The following is a 20,660-nucleotide window of genomic DNA, read 5'->3' on the forward strand; positions in this document are numbered from 1 at the left end:
GGCAAGAAATTTACACATTAAAAGAAATAGTAATATTTGTTTCACTGAGTTATTTCATTTTGAAGACAACACTGTTCCTACTCTTCTCCTAACTTTAATTTGTTTGTAACTATTTTCTCAACATAAAGAAGGCTGTAAATATTTTTAGTTACTTCAAAAATCCACATGAGTAAAATCTGTTGAAATCACACATCTCAAAGATGTGGTGATATTGATCCAGGTACAGAAACTATGCAAAAATTTAAATTGGTAAGGAATTTTTACAGTCTTGAATGAAGTGTGTAAGACAGGTATAAAGTGTTATAATTGTTAAACATCTAAGTGAAATACTATAAAACATGGTAATGATTGTTAAAGGGAAGCAATCCTTCCTCCTCCTTCTGAAAGTATACTTCTTTCTTAAAATCCAGATTCCAGAGTTTAACTTTGTCATAACATCAACTTACAAAGTAAAACAGCTTATCAATGCAGCCTCAAAACTAAGTTGGAAACTAAGTTGGATCTCAGTGGTGCAAAACACTTCTTGTAAAGCAACTTAAAAGTTGTAGGAAACTGTATGACTCCATATGTTTGACTTAAAAGTTCTTAAAGTCAGACTTCTCTTAAGAAACCATGAACTGCCTTGAGGCATCACTTCCATCTGCTACAGAGGACCTTACATAGTAAATTAATAGAAATAAATGACCTGGCCCACAATGCACTCCATGCTATTCCATGTATGTAACACATGCACATGCACATATCAACAGCAGTTTGCCAAACACCTCCAACAATCACTGAAAAAATATACATTCATATATTAGCTCAGCAATATGTTTTAAATTAAAACAAATTCAAATTTATCTTGATATTTTTCTCTCCTTTGAGGGGCAAAAATAGTGAGGGATTAAATGTATGCCAGGAACCCTGTATCAAGCATCTGGCAAATATATGGGTTTTTGCATCCATTTTCCAGTGCTACGTCCCAGAGGTGCATGAAAAGAGAAGAAACATTTGTTGTAGTTCCAGGGAGAGTTTGCAATTTCACAACTCTTATTTAAGAGACTTTCATTTTAAAAAAAAAAAAAAACTAGACTTGCAAATGTTTACACTATTTCCTTACAATGACAAGCATCCAGAATTTGAAATGAATACATTTAATGGGGAACATTCCTTCATTAACAAGACCTAGATGAAACATGGTGATTTTTTCTTCATTCACCTTTCTTTTGCACTGTAGTTAGTATTTTAACACCAAACTAGGTAAGCCTCAGGACAGACAGAGCACTGAATAATAAGAGCAGTTGATTTTTCCTGTAAAAAGACTTTTTTTTCCCAAAGTCTTTAACAAAAATATTTTCAAACATTTTTCCACATTGTGGTTGTTTGCTAATGTACCATCATGCCACAAACTTCAAAACTTACACTTGATCTACCAAAGACTTCTCTACTAAACAGGACAACAGAGAGGAAAAAAAAATAGGTTAAAAAAAATCATCTAATATTACTAACCTCCATATTCCATTCCAGTTTCAATACAGAATTGTTCTATTAACTCTTTTCTCTAATGGTCTGGTGAGCCTACCATAAAATTATTCAAATAAAGATGAGGGATCTGATTCTTAGCTGGCATATATCAGTATAGTTTCATTGATTTAAATAGGGCTATACCAATTTACATCTCCTGTGAATCATGCCATCATTTCAATCAGAACGATTAAATGATTAGTTTCCTAGTATATTAGCATAAATTGGTAATAACTAATGAGTGCTCGTAATTCTCTGCCTTTTTGTAAAGCCCTTTTCAAGCATGGGAGCTTTCACCTGGTGAATACATAAACTGCTGCCACTTACACAACTGAATAGTGCTACACAGCACAGCCAAAACCATGGAAAAGATGTATGGTCCTCCTGAATCTACAACTTGCAATACCTGAGAAATTAAAGAGAATTTTTAGTTGAAATTAAAAGAAGAGATGCTGCTATTTTACAGTAGCACAGAACAGTAATACTGCAATAAATGGCATATGAGAATTAATTTTATGCTACAGAAAGACTAATGTGCCTTTCCTTGAAAGAAAGCATTACTCCAGAAGCAGAATATTTGAGAAAAATATCAGGTTTTATAGGATGAATTAGCAACTGCCGTATTAAAGAAAACATCAGCTATAATATCTCAAATGTGAACAAACAAAAACCAGTGAAAGCTCTTGCTGCAGTAAGCCTTGTCAAAAACCTTGACGGTATTTTTAAATTGTCAAGTATTCTCCAGTTGTGTTAATAACTAGTTGCCACCTAAGGTGGGCTTTTCCCCAAGCATTACACTTAATATTTTTAGGTCAGTGTGAAGCAAGGAGTTTTCCTCTCCTTGCCACAAGGGGAACACTTTCTGGGCATTCCAGGACCTTCAGAGGACAGCAGAGAGAAAAGTAAGGAAAGTACTTACCGTAACTCCAGAAATCCTTCCCTTCTAAAAAAAGTCTCATATTTTCTTGCACATAAGTCAAGGACAAGGAATTAACTCTACTGATAATGTTAACATGTAACATACATGCTTTCCTCCCATTTAAAAGGCTTTGTGTACCACTTCATTGTCTGTAACATACACATACCACACAGGGAGAAAATCAATTTTAAAATAGTAATTTAAACACAAGATATTTTTTCCAGATAAAGAAAAACAGCAGAATAGAAAAAAAAACCCACCCAACAACATAATCACATAGAGACAAAAAATGCTCATTCCAGAACTTGCTCTGCAGCAAATATGATAAGCTTAAGATGCACTGTAAAACTTCAGAGGGAAATAACTGATTCAAAACACTTGCACAGAGAATGAGGTGATGTAAGTTAATGGATATTCTTGGACAGGATCTATAAAGCCACTGTCAAGCCCAGCAAGAAGCATTTCCATAGTTTCCTTAGATTTTGTATATATCAACTTTTAGAGGCATAATAATATTGAAGGGATTTCTCATGAAATGAGAGTAATAAATACACTCAGAAATGCCAAGTGATATCTGCTTTGCTTACAGCTTGCAAAATACCTAAAGAAGCTTAATAAAGAAACAGAAATGATTGTGAAATTACTAAAAATTTCTCTGGACTGTAAAAGGAAATTATAATAGAAAAGAGGAGAAGGAAAGAGAGAATGAAAGAGGAAGGGCAAGAAAAAAAAGAAGAAAAGGAAAGAAAGGAAAAATAAGAGAAAAATAGAGTGGGAAGGAACATGAAACTAACCTTACTCACAGTCAAAATGTCATTCAGCAATATTTTTTTCAGTCCTAGAAAGTACCTGAATAAAACCCATTTTTATTAAAAGTGGGGTTTGCTGTCCAGCTTGACTTTACCTTCTAAAAAAAAAAGTGTGTATATATGTGTACACACATACAAGACATGTTTTACTCCTGATCAGAATAATTAATTTCAAATCCAATTTCTTTTTTATTTTTAATCCAAGACCCATTTGGAGTTTCTAAACAAATACAAAACATCAAGACCTTGAACTTCACTGTGGGTGTTCTCATTGTGCAGGATCAGGAACAAATTCTTAAATATACATTTCAAACACTATGTACCTTTTATATAATATTTTTCACAGTTTTGCTGATGAAAAATAAATATCTGACATAGCTAGGAAGATCTGTTGTAATTTAAATTTGTAACCTACCTGTATTTATACACTTGGATAAGTATGTATTTTGTGTGTGTGTCCAAGCATACAGTCATATATGCATTATACTTATGTGTATATATATGTTTAAGTATTGATCAAAATCTTAACAACTGATTAATCAATTAAAGAGATTTTTTCATCAATTAATCAGTATACAATCATTGATAAAATAACTAAATATAATTAACATATTCATATATTAAATATTAAGTATATTAAATATCTATTACTCAAATGTGATATTAATAAAAACATAAAACAATATAATTAATACATCTATTAATTATAATTCATCAGTAATATAATTATCAATAAACTTGATTTCCACCACTATGAAGCTTTCTTAGTTTCACTTTGAGACTCAAATTCACCATCATGCCAAAGTTTCAGTAATCCAGATAAAAAAATAAAAATAAAACCTAAACAGAGAAAAACTTGATGCGTTCCTTTTGTATGGCTTTTGTAAAACCATTGAAACTTAGTGCTTACTTTAAAATCTCAGAAAAGAGAGCTGTCAATTAAAACTATTTGTGCAAGACCCTTGCTTCTTTAAACAAATGGAGCATAAACTGATTTTAGGCATAGCTTTGCCAGTGTTTCTTCATCTTTTCGTATCCACTACACAGGAGAAAAATGAACAGTAGGATATAAGAAATCCCACTTTGGATGGTTGGAAGACTGAGATCAAATCCACAATCTGCCTCTCCATTTTCCCATGCATGTCACACACAGTTTAAGTGCTTGCGATATTTGCTACTTGAATATATTTACATCACAGAAACATTTCTTCTTCTACACTTCCTTGAAAGTCAAAGGGAGGTTTTCTGTTGACTTCACTGAGGTAAGGATGAGGCATTATATGGCCAAAAAAGGACTCTGTTCTTGATGACTCACAGTTGGTGTGCATGCATTCCCTTCCCAAGTTTTACTCTTTTACTACCTCCTTCCTTCTGAGTTTAGAGAAAAGCAATAAACCCTCTATCTTCTCTCCAACTTCTGTCTTAAACAGTGGTGAAGGAAACAAGAGAATGAAACTGAAGTGACTGGCACTACATCAACTACTCCTGCCACACAGCAGTACAATAAAAAGTCCTTTTTTTGCAATATAGAGAAAAGACTCGTGCAGTCTATGTTACAACAGCGATAAAAATAAAGGAATTGAGCTGACTCAGCATACAACTGTGTGAAAGAATCCTAACGTACATTTGATTCTAATGTTTTACTTTGATATATACCTAAGAGTAATATCTGCTGTCTTCTCCAACCTTTACTGAGTGCAATGCTATCACCTAGATAGGCAAAATTTAGAACAAAAGTAAACATTTATTTGCAAAATATTTTGGTTAGGTTAGAAATTTTAAGACTCTCCCACATGCTGGGGCATCTTCAGAATATTTAATGAGTGTTTTAATTACAGAAACTTTAAGTCAGTGGTTTTATGTTTAAGAGAAATGGTAACAATAAGTTTTTAAAAGACTACTCACCTGCACTTTTTCTATTGCTAAGTTGAAATGAAACAGTACTGCAATCAATGTCAAGAGTTTAGCACTTTGAATTTTATACAGTAAATGTCATTCAAGAGTAAGACTTTGAAGTGCATTCCAGTGTGATACCTAATCGGTAGCCTTCTTCATAGCTAAATTTTTCCTACTTGGTTGCCAAGTATCTGCATATTAATAAGTAACATTTAATGAGAGGAAGCACTCCAAAGTAACACACTTAACTCACTGTCTTTATACACTGTATCATAGTAAAAATGCATACTTATGCCAAAGGGAGGTTATGCCTTTAAACTGCAACTCTAAATTGCAACTCACATGCTGAAGCAAGGATGTCACACACACACAATTACCATTTCTACAGAGATCTGTTTCCTGTGGTGACAGTAGCATATTTAAAAGATAGCATTTTCAGTCTTTGATGTCACTTTTCTCATACAAAACTGCTTTTTCACTAAGAGCCTAGCCTTATCCAGTAAAACACTTAAGCACAAGACTAGATCCTATTTATTTCAAAGGAACTTAGGCACTTGATTTACTAGATGATCTTTAAGGTCCCTCCCAACCCAAACTGTTACATGATTCTATGACATGATCATGATTTTCTTTTTCCTGAAAGAGCGTTGAACTTAAGTATGTGTTTTAGATGCTTTGTTGTATAGGAACCACAAATAGGAGCATAACTCCTCACTGCAATACTACTAATACTCCCAGCTATCCAGGAATTTAGTGAGAAGTTTTATCACATTTTACAGACTTATTTTTCCAAATAATGTTTTAGTATCATCTTGTCTCATCACATAGCACATGCTGTAAGCTCATTACATGCCAACAAAAAGTTTCAAAAAATATTAAGCTTAATCATATTTGAATCTTTAATACTTTATCACTGCTCCTCAAGGCTTAAAGACCATAAGGTTTAAATACTACAGAAGCTTTTTTCTTTCATATTTGAAATGAGAATGCTAAGAAAGGTATCTGCTGCTTTTAGAACAGGTTGTAAAACAGAAATTCACATAGAAGCCAGGGGAAAAACCTTCCTATGTTTCGCACATTTCTCTTTCCATCTTTTGCTTTTTCTTATTCATAATTACTGTATTAAAAATGGTGTTTTCCTGGATAAATATTACAGAACAAAGAAGATAATGTGATTGGCTCTCTTATAAAACCAAACATTTTTCCAGGAACCTAGCTACAAATAGTGCCTAGACAGTTTAGCAACAGAAACTGTCATATATTCCCCTTGTAAAAAATACCTCTCTGCTACTCAAACCCTGAGGAAACCCTTCGTAAGCAACCCTGTCATTGAAATCATCCTTTATAGAAATACTTAGTCTAAAAGCTCAGTGTTGGGGGGAATTAACTAACATGTACATCACAACAGTTTGTGGTGATTTTAATATTTATACACTAAAGGTGTCATATTAAATAGGCTGCCTCATCATCATTCTTCCAGCAGAAATCTGGGTGTAGTTTTCCTCTGGGCCCTTCAGTGATTTTCATGACTAGGGTAGATGCTAGTGGCTGTTGATAATGCATTGCTTCTTATTCATAAGCTTATTCCATTTTCTCGCTTAGGACAGTTTCTAACAGCTAGGGTACAGAACTGAAAATTTAGGAATTTATTTTCTGCTTCTCACTGGGCCACAGACTTCCTCTGTGGAGCTTGAACAAATTGTTTTACTTACTCTGCCTCTGCTGAAAAGTAGAGATAAAAGCAACAGGAGCACTTCAATTCTTAATTCATTAAAACTGGCAAAGAACTTTCAGGTCAATGAACGGAGGCTGCTACAAATTAACATATTAAAAGTCTGAATCATTTACTTGTGATCTACTTTAACTGATGCAAGATGTCTCTAAAATAGAATCAACAGGATAATTTAACACTGTGTCACTGGTATACATGTCCAGTTTCATAGACCAGTAACTGCAACTGAAAGGTATTAACGCTTTTCTGCTATTTAGGCTGTGTGCCTGGGTACTAACATACACCTCAGAAGTAACCTTCTTCTGATGGAAAGTTAAAATAAAGCTAAAGGCAATATAAATATATTCTTCATGTTTATACACACATACACAGTACACTTAAAGAAAATATATGCATTGAGATACTAGTCCAAAGAAAGAGATTTTTCCTTGATTGAGTTACAAGGCCATAATTCCTCAAGTTCAATGATAAATGTTGTAGAAATGCTCAGAAATAAAATGCCTGTAATTAACTAATATATGACTTTATAAAAAATCATTTGTTTAATATATGTCTTCATATTAAGGCACAGTGGCTAAAGGAAAATAAACCGGTTAACAGAGGAAGGAAAGAAATATTTGGTTTTTTTTTAAATAATAAAATCTGCTTTATTCCAATAGCATTTCCTCAGGATTTTTTCCTTTTAAAAATAAAAATTCCATTTTCCTGTCTGAATTCAAAATGATTGACTGGAGCACAATATTAAGTAATAAATAAAACAGTCCTGGTGCCTGAAAGACTCCTGAATAAAGAGAAAATTATTTTTGGATTTTCCTTCTGATCAGATATGAAATATTCTGAAACGCCACCTCTATAATTTGATAAAAAGCTTGATATCCCCAAATGAAAATAGGATTCAGCACTTTCATTTTTCTGTCTGTAAAGGAACCTCTAGGTAAACTGATTTTAAAAAAATGAAAATCTCAAGCATAAAGGTGGGAGTAATGAAGCAAGTTTAAATATGCTCTGACCTTTGAAATGAACTGCATTCCATGTTGTTTGGCCAAGAAGCTGGCTGTGTTGCTGTCTCCATCAATTTCCACAGTATAAAAGATGTGGGTTTTGGAGCTGCCCTGCTCTCTGGTGGATGTTGATAGGCATCGCTGCAAATACACCAGTGCTGATAGTAACAGCCATATGTTCGTTGCTCTGAAATATTAAAAAGAAATCCACAAGAGATAAAAATGTAAGCATCTTTTTTTGTTGTTGTTATTCACCGTAAGGATTTAACCAGAGGTGGCTGTGTTTTATTTTCCCCTTCTTTGGTCAAAAAATTAAATCCTAAAATGTTTTATTTAGTAGCAATATTAAACTAAAAAGAAGAATGAAAAAAAAACCCAAACATGTTATTTTCAGATGCCAAGCAATAATTATATTATAGGATTTGGTTCAAACAAATTCAAAAATATAAATGCACACTAACTGCAACTTTAATTATGTAATTATTTCCTTTTTCCACTCCTGTTTTATTATATAAGTTTCACTAGTTTTATTCAGTGATTTGCTAATCTCAAGCTGTTCACTAGATCTGAAGGTTAAATGTCTCTCTTTGGAAAAATTCAGTGTTTTTTTATCAAAATGGAAGACTGCCATAGGAATGTATAGCAATTTTAATAAAAACCACTAATCTAAATATCCGTGTAAGTACTCTAAGACCTTCTATAAAATATTTTAGCAAATATCACTTCAAAAGAAAATCTTATGATCTAATCATATATTGCCTAAAAACAAGAGTGATTGAAAGATGACAAAGACAAGATTATACATATAAGAAGTACTACAGGTATCTTAATTAAGCACTATCCACGGGTGGCTGAAAAATTGTTTCTATACATGCCAACTCTCAGGCACAAAATCCTGGCTTTAAAAATATGACAGCAGCAAGTAACAAAATCACCCTGAATGCAATCCTGATGTTTCATCTATGATCAAATAAACAGAGTATCTTTTAAGTAGATGTGCTATTAGATGCTGACAATGATAGAAATCCAACTAACTTTTCCACGCACATTCACATTCTTTTATGTACCTGTTAAGATCTCTACAATAACAGAATTTAAGAATTACTTTTTAAATGGATGCAACAATACAGTTTTGCACGTGACAGGTAGTCATGTTAATTTATATGCTTGCAATGTTTGCAGCAATTATTATTCAAATAGTCTTTTAAAACAGCAGATATAAATTATCAGTGGGACCATACAAATATGTAGCAATAAACTATTGTATCAATCCGATCTTTGAAGATACACATCTGTCTTTCCTAAGCCATGTCTTTCTGGAACTCTTTCTGGAAGTTCAAGAATTAACACAAAGCAGCCAGTGATTGAATTCCACCCCAACATCCAATAGTAGCTCTTTTTAACATTAGGTGCAAATTAAGGTGCAACTTTCCTGTTGCACCAGATTATCTCATATCTTGCAGTCCATAATAACCTATTATCTTCAATACACGCTGCCAAACTGAAAAAATATACTTAAGGCATCTGCACAGTTAAAGGTAAAAATCAGATCTGGAATGAGATCCTACTAGCTAGATACTTCTGAAAAGGTTGGGTAGAGCCTATCATATGGAATTCCTACTTATCAAATTAGCGTGTTTCAGGACTCTGATTGCTATCTAAAGCACAGGCAGAGACTCACAGAGGTGGGGGACTTTTTGCAGCCAGACATATGCAGTCTTATATCTAAGGTTCCCCTTCAAACCTTAGTTAAATATGTCATAGGGACACTACTGGTTTTCTACATGGTGTTTTTTGGAACACCAAGAATTGAGGTAGTGAAAGCAACAATTTATTTCTGTTGTCTAGCTAGGCAATCAGATTACAGCTCTATGAAATGAGTCCCAGTAAGTAATGGAAAGGAAGCCATGAAGATTATGGAAGTGTACAGAGAAATTGGGGTTGCAGAGAGAATTAAGAAAAAAAAAAAAAACCAAAACCTAAAACTGATAACTTATATCCACCCTGTATTAATTCATGAAGAATAAAATATTTCCGGAACAAAAGATCACTATCCATTACTGAGAACGCCTGAGATCATAAAAGCATTCTTTTTGGAAAAGAAAAATACAGGTTAATCCCCCTACACAGAGATGTAAGTGTGGAGCACTGTATTTTTAGTAAGGAACTGATGCCACTGCAGCATTGGTGAAATTATTTTGGAGATACTTCTCTGATACTACATTCCTTGACATTTGCTTTACTGCTTTTCAAATCAAACTATTTTGGTAGTACTAGAGCAGTACTTATTCATTTTTTCAAGCTGATAGGTTTGACAAATGTGACCTGACCTGAATGGAGCTACTCTGCAGATATATTTTTCTTTTTTTACTACTAATCAATTTTCTCAGAAAAAAAAGAAATAAAATATAGAAAAAAAATCCTATAAGAAACAATACAATGCAAACATGTCTGAGAGGCATTTCTTATAAACTAGTGGCTTCTGCTAATTGTTAATAAAATGCTGAGAGATTAAATGGGAAACAATAGAAAAAGTAATAATCACTGAAAGCCTCTGCTGTTCATATATACGTTTGGAAGTTTCAAGCATCAATATAAAATTAGCCATATGTGATATAGAGATGATGCTTAGAAAAACACTTGTTTGAGAAACTAGAGAAAAAAACCTCTACAATTAGTAAAATTTTAGAAATCTGTTTCTGAAAACAGATGGTAATTGTGCAAATGTACATTTTCACCCAAGAGTTACACATTTAATAATTTTCCCTTCCCCAAAATTCAAACTGACCGGATTCTTGCTTTCCAAGAAATCACAAATCCATCCTAGATAGTGCAGTTGGTAAACCCACTCAAATGTACCTTCAAAAGCAAAGTCAACAGTTTAAAGAATACTTCATAGGTATAAGTAATAGCTGAAGCAAACCAACTCAGGTGTTGTTTCATGCCAATTTTTAGCTCCTGAAAACAAAGTGGGGAAAATAGATTATTTTACCTTTGCAAAAATTCTATTGGGTCTCACCCATAATGTGGAATAGGACTTATGTTTATCATGAGATTAAAATAAACCCAAACTTGGACAAGAAAATAAGACTTTGAAAACTGCAATAACAGGCTAGGAGAGACATGTACCAGTCAGAAGTTGAAATAATGAAAGATTTCATGTGCACAAAGCATATTATTCCCATAATGCAGTTTTGCCTTATGTTCCAATCCACATATTGGGAGAACAAAAAGACTGTCTCACCTGCACGTTCCAAAGACAGTACTAACAGAGGGTAATTGGACAGAGGAGGATGTGTATCAGTGGAATGGGAGAACGAATAGCAAGAGGCTGTAGTTGGGCTTGAGTGAAATTGATGATTTGTGTTAGAGGGTGTAAAGAGTGAGTCACTTACTGGTATAATCTGTATCTTAAACATTGTCTGAGTGCAGGGCTGTGGAATACCTGAGGGTCTTTTCTGTGGCTCCTGGTTCAGTGAAACAGGGAGATGTAGGAGCAGGCGTCACCACCCCTGCCTGTGACGGGTTACAGCTGCCGCAGAGAGTGGTGGGGAAGGAGGAGAAGCAGCAGGTTCTGCCTCCTCAACACACACCACATCTGCCTACTCTGGAGCCCCCAGCCTCAATTTGAGAACCTTTCCGAAGGAGCTTCTGTGCATGCCCCAGTTTGAGAACTTCATAGCAAGACCACCCCTCACATGCTAATGGAGCATGGACTTGCCCTATAAATAGAACTTGCCAAGAAAGCATGGTGCATGTGCCCACCGTCAAGCAGAACAAGCCTGGAGAAGTGCTGCTGAAGAACTACCTGACCACGTGTTCCTGAAGAATTGCTGCTGGATGGACCATATTTTCCAGAGGAACTGCTGTGCCCCGTTGGAATAGTGATGTATTTTTCTTTCCTCCCTGCTATCTCTTCTCTCTCTCTCTCTTTCTTTCTTATCTCACTCTGCCTTCTTTCTTTTCCTGGTACTGTGGTGTGTCAGATTGAATCTGAGGTGTGTTGTAGTTTGTTTACTGACCTTGGCACTGGTGAGACTGCACCTCAAATACTGTGTTCAGTTCTGGGCCCCTCACCACAAGAAGGATGTTGAGGCTCTGGAGCAAGTCCAGAGAAGAGCAACGAAGCTGGTGAAGGGGCTTGGAGAACAAGTCTTACAAGGAGCAGCTGAGGGAACTGGGGTTGCTTAGCCTTGAGAAGGCTGAGGGGAGACCTCATTGCTCTCTACAACTACCTGAAAGGAGGTTATGGAGAGGAGGGAGCTGGCCTCTTCTCCCAAGTGACAGGGGACAGGACAAGGGGCAATGGCCTCAAGCTCTGCCAGGGGAGGTTCAGGCTGGACATCAGGAAAAACATTTTCATGGAAAGAGTCATCGGGCACTGGAACAGGCTGCTTAGAGAGGTGGTTGATTCACCTTCCCTGGAGGTGTTTAAAAGACCAGTGGATGAGGTGCTGAGGGGCATGGTTTAGTGTTTGATAGGAATGGTTGGACTTGATGATCCTGTGGGTCTTTTCCACCCTAGTGATTCTGTGATTCTTGGCTATGTTCAGGGTGTCAGATTGTGATCTGACCAGATGGGGATTTGATTTTGCAAATTTGTGAAGTTGTGACGCGGAGTGCACATAAGTATCTGGTTTGTTATTTTGGCTGTGTCCAAAATAAATACTGCATTTGAATTTCCCCTGGGAGATTTGTCTGCCTCTGATTTGTCGAACAGATATTGAAACACCCTCCCTCTTCAACTGTGCGGGGGGAGGAGGGGCGGGGGAGACACAAACACTAGTGGTGTCAGGAGCAGCCCCTGACAGAGGCCTTGGATTGACTGAATAGGATGACCAGGACTGAGAAGAGAGCACCAGGGCAGGGGGACTATTGCTCAAAAGCAGAGGAGGGTACAAAAGGGACCGAGGTTGATACTGAAATAAAGAAATTATTTGCATACCTGGACTCAGTGGGACTTCAGCTGATATGAAGTCTTAGCTGGTTCAAATGACTTGAAAATGACTGGTTAAATAGAACTAGCAAAAAAGTCAGGAATGATAATGTCTGGAAAATCCCAACAAGAGATGGAGCATCTGAGTGATTTAAGGACAGAGAGAACAGAACAGGGAAGAACTGAAAGAAATACAGAATGCTGAGGAACAGCTGATTGCAGAGAAACAAATACAACAAGGAACCACTAGTGTGCAACTAAGATTATCTAGACAGAGAGAGCTGGGGCCAGGATATTATCTGTGAACGAGGAAGGGAGGACAAAGAAAAAGTAGCGAGGAAAACTTAACCAGCCTGTAAAAAACAAATGAGAAGACTACATAACCTTCAGGCTGGCTCTTCCCCAAGGCCTGGAACCAAATCCTAACTTCCAAATCTTGCTGTTCCACTGAAACTGGAAAACACAAAGGAACCACGTGTCTTAACTCCACTTACTGAGACACAGGGATAGTTAAAGTCTGGTACTTCAAGGAGTGAGAGCATGTTCCTTCAGACAGCAATGTTCTCTGTATGTAAGGATTCCAACCCCATTTATGCCTTTAAGAGGATATTAGTAAATTGCCAAAGGATGACATTTCTACTCTAATCACCCTGCTAAGAAAATCACTATCTATCCACTAATAAAATTTTGCTACATCAAACATTAAAAACACTGAATTAAGATGGTGTAAATTGAAAGGTAGGCTTCTTTTTAATAAAATGTGATATAATTAAGATCAAATATAAATTAAATACACAATACCAATTAAATACAGAATTTATTGTAACCACCTCTCTCTAGGTAGTCAGTAACTACTACAAAACATAATATTACCAGGTTTGGGGTTTTTTTTTGCAAATGCAGCTGAATTTATTCCACAGTATACTACAATGTGCATATTTATTCCATTAAATGAACCTAATTATAAAAAAATAAACAAACAAAAACCAACCAAAAAAACCCCTCTACAGTTATTCTGGTTTTAGGTTAGGAGTACAAGACACTATGACATAATTAAAAAAAATACACAGTTTTTTATTAATCAAAAAAGTAGAATATTGATACTGGATTTGTAACAGGACTTAACTCAGTAGACCAACTCAGACTAATACTATAGCAGTAATGTTTCTATCATTTAGTGCTTGTCACAACAGAGTCATATGAAATAACGCTGAATCTTTTCCATGTGGTCAGTAGCAGATGAGCGTCATGTTTTACAGTTCCTAGTCTTGAGAGTGTTATGGGTTTGTTACACCAGAGATTTAAATTTAAATTCTAAATATGAATAGTAAATCCTACAGCAAATTAGTACCTTCCTGAAGTTATTACACAACGCACACTTATGTTTCTGAATTGTAGTTTTACCAGGGAGGCCCATACTCACCAATAATAGATTATATTCATGTTTACAGTCACACAAATTAAAATAGCCAGATGTGAATATAAATTTCTTAAGGTGACTTAAGCTAAATATGATTCAATATGTTTAGTAGTAAAGAGCAGTGATTACCACTAGAAATATCTGAAAAAATGTGAAAAAAAAATTACATGTGAAGCGATAGTAAACTCCCATTTTTTATCAAAAGTGTTTGCTGATCTATAAAATAATAAAATCTAACTGGGGAAAAAAAAGAGAAGACTGTGTGTGGATGGGGCTTTTTAATGAAAAGAATTGGCTTTCTTCTTGAATCATCTTCTACTGAGAAAAAATTATCCCCTTTAATTTTAGTGAGACAATCTTCGGTTTATGAGGCAACACTGCAAACCAGATGAACTACTGGCTCCACTTCCTGAATTATGAACAGTTTTCTTACAGCTTTGTATCGTATGCTGACCAAGCCCAGTTTTGCTCAGGTTTATCAAATGTGACAAGACCACAGTTAAAGTTGATCTATGCTGCAGGCTATTCGTGTTGTCTACTCAGATGGTATGTCATAATGCCATGAGACCAGATACTGTACCGTCTTTGTTTTCTTTCATTTATTTTACTGAAGTTTTATAACACCAGTGACAGAGGCGAGATCTGAATTTATGACACTGTTTCTCCCAGCTAAGAATAAGCACCAAACCATGAGGGTGTATTCAGAAGCATCTCCTGTGATGTCCTGGACCTGCAGAGACTGTGTGCACTGTTGATTTTGGGATTTTTTCACTGAAGAATCACTGAAGTGAAGAGTATGTAATAATGTACACATCCCTTTATTACATTTTTTTCCTAAGCAATATTGTTTTGGTTTTAAAATACATTGGTCCAGGCAACCACTTTTTAAAGGACTATCTTAGAAATCGACAGCATTTCAGCATTTTCTAGCTTTATCAAATCACTGTCAACTTTACTAGAAACTGAAAAGATTTCAGTTACTGATACAGATTGGAGTTTACCAGACTTTCAGAGGACATCACTGAGCCACAAGAAACTTCAGAAATTAACAGATTCTGTAGACAGTGTTTAATACTGAAAACAGGGACAACTTTGATCAAGTGCATTCTGTTCCTTTAGTTGCTACCATTTTTGTTGGAAAATAAGAAACAAGACAGTTACATACCACTCCTTAGCTGGATCAATCTCAAAATGTTTTACAAACTTCATGAACAATGACATGAGAATAATAACTAGAAAATATTAAAAATTCAAAACAACGGCTACTTAGGAGTTTGGATTATAAAGCTTTTGAAACCAAAAGGGAGAAATCACTTTTATCCAATCAGCCCATTACTATTCATTAAGCGGTACTATTCTAGCCATGTGTTCTAACAGTATAAATATGTACAGTTTATAAGAAGTGTTACTTACTACCTTCTATTGGACTAAATCAAATACTTGAGGGGAAAATGACAAGCTTTCAGGCATGCAAGGGTTTCCTCCAATCTAAAGTAGAATTAACAATTTTCAGAACTAAAGAAAAGTTGAGAACAATTGCTCTGATTTTAATTTGATCAAACTTGTCAATTCAATTATCTAAAAGATAAGATAGTTCATAAATATGGGGCGGAGAAATATTAGAAAGGGAAAAACAATACATTTGTTTGCTCATATGGGACAGAGAGAGACAGAGTACACAAGAGAGACACAAGTAATTTATTCTCTCTGCAGCATGAAAAGGTTATCCTGGGGTGGCAAAAAATATAATGTGCCATAAAACCAATGTCTCTGTTGAGTCCATGGATTTTAGTGCCCAGTAGAGTTATGAATTTTAGTTCCAGAATTATCATTTGAAGGTATTTTGTATGTTTCCCTTGAGCAGCAAGGCTAAGAGGTCAGAGATGAAGTGGTTGTTCTGGATTAAAGCAAAAGTGACACAGTTATGCAAGCTGGAATTTAGTATTCAATAAGGCTTATATAGCTATACTGCTTCAAGGTTCTCTTGAATTGCCAAGACTGCTCACTCCCTGAAACAAACCTAATGCAAAGCCCGCAGTTAAGCCTTTTTCAGCTGCTAGAATAGTGTGCAATAACCTTAAACCAGTCTTAAATGATAGCTGAAAATTAACTAGGGTGGTGATACGACTATTATAGAAAATGGAAAACCTATACCTGATATTAAGCACTTGCATCTCTCTGCTCTGACAAAATTGAGACAAAACCCAGAAAAGGTCTTGAGACAATCTTTTACTCAGCGTAACTTCAATGAATTCCTGAGCTTGTTCTAAAGCACTTCCAGAACCCATATGTACCTTGGGGTTAGGAAAGATGAGGAATGGCTCAAAACTCTTGGGTTAGCAGAACATTTTTCTACTGTATGCAGAGGCACAACCACTTCAAACATGTCAAAACAAAAGTTTGAAGGCTCTAAGATTTCTTTACTGAAGTACCACAAACACTGGTTGTGCACAGGAAGCATTCCAAGCTGAAATCCTCCAAGAGATTTTTTGGGTTTTTTAGAGAATAAACTCCAGCTGCTAAACCGTATCTCAGACATGCTGTACTGTAGAGTTTTAACTACTCACTGGGTCGTTATCCTGCACTTAAAACTGCCCAAATTATGCCATTACTCCATAGATGATATAATAGATAAATTAAGTGTTCTAAATTACATAGGCTGTCATGCTCATTTCTGTGTGCTTCATAGCTAGTCAGTAATAAGGCTGCAAAAATTCTTATGAAAATGATACAGATATCTAAGGGTACCAAAGGGGAGAAAGAACAGCCTCTCACCTGACTATGTCCCTTCAAGAAACATGAACAAGAAACAAAACTGAAAAAGGGGGTTCCAGAAAAATTAGTGTTACACGTTTCATATATGTGTGTGTATATATATATGAAAGTTTATATACGTTTTAAAAAAAAAAAAAGATAATAAATAGGAGACATAGTGTAACTGTACAAACAAAGATTACATTAAGAACAAGAAAACACTTATGACTGAATCAGCCCTTTAAGTGGTTTTAAGGAACTAGAATGAAACTTCATGAGAGACTTAACAATCATATCCAAAAAGTATATTTTCACAAAACCTAGTGGTCTTAATTATCAGTCTAAGATGAACAACTTAAGCACCTAGAACAAAATCCTTTTGCAATTAGACCAACAAATTCCCATCCATCCCTCCAAACAGCATGAGGTAATCCCAGCCTCTTTCAAGGTTTTGGTTTAAATGCCAGTGAAAGGATGCTCGTATTTCTTAGAGTATCTTTCCCTTACCTTACAGTCAACAGATTTCTGCTCTTCTCTACAGTAAGACTCAATCAACACGCAGCTTAACTAGTGAGTGTTACAAATGATTACTTTTTTTTTTTTTACGTAACTCAGAAATATGTTTTTCAGGTCAATGGTCATGGTAGTATGATACATAAGAGCAACAAATTATTTCTAACTTTGAGTTTTGCACATTCATTGTAACTGCCAAGCCATTTGTTGGCATTAAGTTTTATTAAAAGATAGTCCATCTATAAATTTTCTTCCTTTCTGTGAAAAACAATAGACACTAAAATAGAACAAAAAAGAAGACTAACATGACAATATTTTCCTCCACAGTTACCAAACTAAAAATCTGGAGTGGCTCTTAAAACATTTATTTTCCTTATTTTAATCACCACCAAGATGAAAGGAATCACAATCACTCCGGAGTCTCTGGGATATCGTAAAAACTGTGTTAAACTTCTTAATCTATTGAGAAGCCTCTGCAGCATGCAAAAAGAATCAATTGTCATTTTGAGAACTTTTTAACTTATGTATGATTGTAAAACAGAATTAATAGCTCAGTGTTAGGCTGTCTAAGAGCCAACAGCAAATGGTTTGCCAAGCCCTTCTTCCTCTAGTAGATTTACCAACATTACGAAGACAAGGGCCTAAGATTACCGAAAATGAGCATCTGATATGCAACTTTTTAGCATCTGTTCACTTTAGTGGAAAAAGTAATATTTTCTACAAACTTTACTATCATTATTAAGAAAATTTCAATCAGAGAAGTATGGCTTTATTGTAACAATACAAAAAAGGAAAAACAACTTTCATTTTATTTAATAGATTCATTACTACATATTATTTCCCTGAGAAATATTCTATAAAATCACAAAGGATACCAAAATCTGAATCTTGCCTAAGAGTCAAGAAGAGCTGAAATACTTCAGAGTCACCTTTAGCTCAATAGTGATTTCTACAGCCAATTAAACAGTGGAATTGATGGACTCTGAGAATGCCATATGCTGCCCTCTGCTGAAAAGATGATCATTATGACTTCAGGTCTTAAGGCTCGAAGGTCTGAGAGAAGGGAAAAATAAGTGGAGGATCCTCTCATTTCAGAATGTGGATAATTCCTTTAGGGAGAAAGGAAGATCAAATGCTCACTTGGGCAAAGAAAAATTTCACAGAACATATGGTGTATATGTATAAATTATCTTGACAAGAACATGAAGTCAGCAAATTGGTTATGAGAAATATAACGATTGAGAATTACATTGATTATATTCATAAATGTCTTTAAAATGGCTACCTGTCAAGCAGTTTAGATCTAACATGTGTCTTACTTTAAAGACATTATAATATAATGAGGAGAGTCCTTCAGAATGAAAATACTACTTTTTTACCCTGTCCATACTGGGTTTTTTGATTGGTGCATATAAATGCGGATGTATATATTTCAAAGTCCCTGTGAGAAAGTTAGCAATAATGCTGCTGTTAAATAAATAACAAAATGTTTACACTAACTTTGGAATTCTTTTCACTTTCACAGACTCTTGTATCTTACACACAAAAAAGGAGGAGAAGGAGATATATTGAGCATTTTTATAGTGCTCACTGTATCATAGCTCAAACATCCACAAAAAGGGAAAAAGCATTAAAGAAACAGGCAGACTGTGCATTGTCAAATAAAACTATCATTGTGTTTCATGGAGCAACAGTCTGAGGATGGTATAATTGAACTTGTCAACTAATAGTCTAAGTTTATGGTTTTAAGTGAAAGACAAGATATGAGAAAGATGGTTAACTATAATTACTTCTGTAATATTTTCTTCTAAGAAGTAACACCATCACCCTTCCTTCTAAGGTAACGCAGTACTCCTGCACTACAGTACTGCATTGCAAAAACGGCAAAACTAAATGGTATTTCAGTTACAGTGCAATCACATTTTTACTTTTATCTACAAAACAATATGCACCACCTAGAATAAATTATAAAATGAAGACTGAAGTACTGTCACAAACCATGTTTCACAGGATTTTATAAAAACAACTATCCATTTAGCCTATATTGCCCCTGCTAGACCAATTTGTTACTCTGCCTGTGCGCTGTTTTTTGCTAGAATACAGTTAATTTTTTTTCATAGTAGGTAGCTGCTCTGGGGCTATGGTTTGGATTTGTGCTGTGGTGCTTAGTTGCTGGCAGGGTTTAAACCATGACAGACTCTAAACATGAACTTTTCTTCTGAATATTGTCATCTCACTGGCATCATACAAACGCTAATATACGGCACTGGAGGTATAATATACACCAGAAATTCACACACATGTTGTTGTTCCCTGGGATGATTGCCATAGAAGAATCAGTGCAGTGTGTTTTGAAGTAAAGAGTCTACAATGGTGAAATGTCCATTTAAGTGATACTTGATGCCTATTTCCCATAGATGACAGGTATTAACTGGTGTTCACTATCAGCACCATAGTATATGATTTGTCTTCAGCCTGCCTATTCCTTTGTATTTCTAATAGTATAGAACGTTCATATATATAATGGTATAAAACCTTCCTATATCTAACAGAATAGAAAGTGTTGGAAATAGAAAGATTTTATTAATTTTTTTGCTAAAATGTGGAGCTTTACTGTAATCTTTTGATAATCAGGGACATTGTTTAATTTTCATGCATAATACTTCAACTTAAGAAAATTATACTACATGACAATCAAGGGAAAAATGTTGATGGATTACCAGCAGTCATGTTTAGAATACTGACATGTTTGATCATCCTTAGTGGTAGAGAATTGGTCAGATAAAATGTTAATATATATAATTAAAAGTTTTTACATACGTTATCAAGGGATGATACTTTTATTTTAACCCTACTGTTGTTAAACAAGTTAATTGTAAAGAACAGCGTATATAAATGTGAACTTGATGGGGATGAACATCATCATAAATCATGCAACAGCAGGAACTACATAAAATATTCTAGATATTGCTGTTATCCATAACTATAAACATCTCAGTAGAGGGACAGAAATGAAAATAGAGGAAAGAAGATGAGCTTAAACCATTTTTGTGCCCTACATCTGATGTCTCCTCCAAAATTTCCACTATTCACTATAATAGCTGAGTGACTGCTTGCATTTGTATAGAGTTTTGCAGAAGCTGGGAGATGCAGAGAATAACTAGGGAGTCCCAA

General features: G+C 35.0%; 1 long non-coding RNA gene across 2 annotated transcripts in view; it reads right to left on the reverse strand.

The window, feature by feature from the left end:
• LOC138717413 (uncharacterized) overlaps nucleotides 1–20,660 on the reverse strand; it is a 148,948-nt gene that overhangs the window by 95,803 nt on the left and 32,485 nt on the right. For both annotated transcript variants that reach the window (XR_011336850.1, XR_011336849.1), the window contains exon 2: nucleotides 7,873–8,050. This is a non-coding gene — a long non-coding RNA (uncharacterized lncRNA). The remainder of the gene's footprint in view (nucleotides 1–7,872; nucleotides 8,051–20,660) is intronic.

This window comes from Phaenicophaeus curvirostris, chromosome 2 (genome assembly GCF_032191515.1).
Source record: "Phaenicophaeus curvirostris isolate KB17595 chromosome 2, BPBGC_Pcur_1.0, whole genome shotgun sequence".
NCBI lineage: Eukaryota > Metazoa > Chordata > Aves > Cuculiformes > Cuculidae > Phaenicophaeus > Phaenicophaeus curvirostris.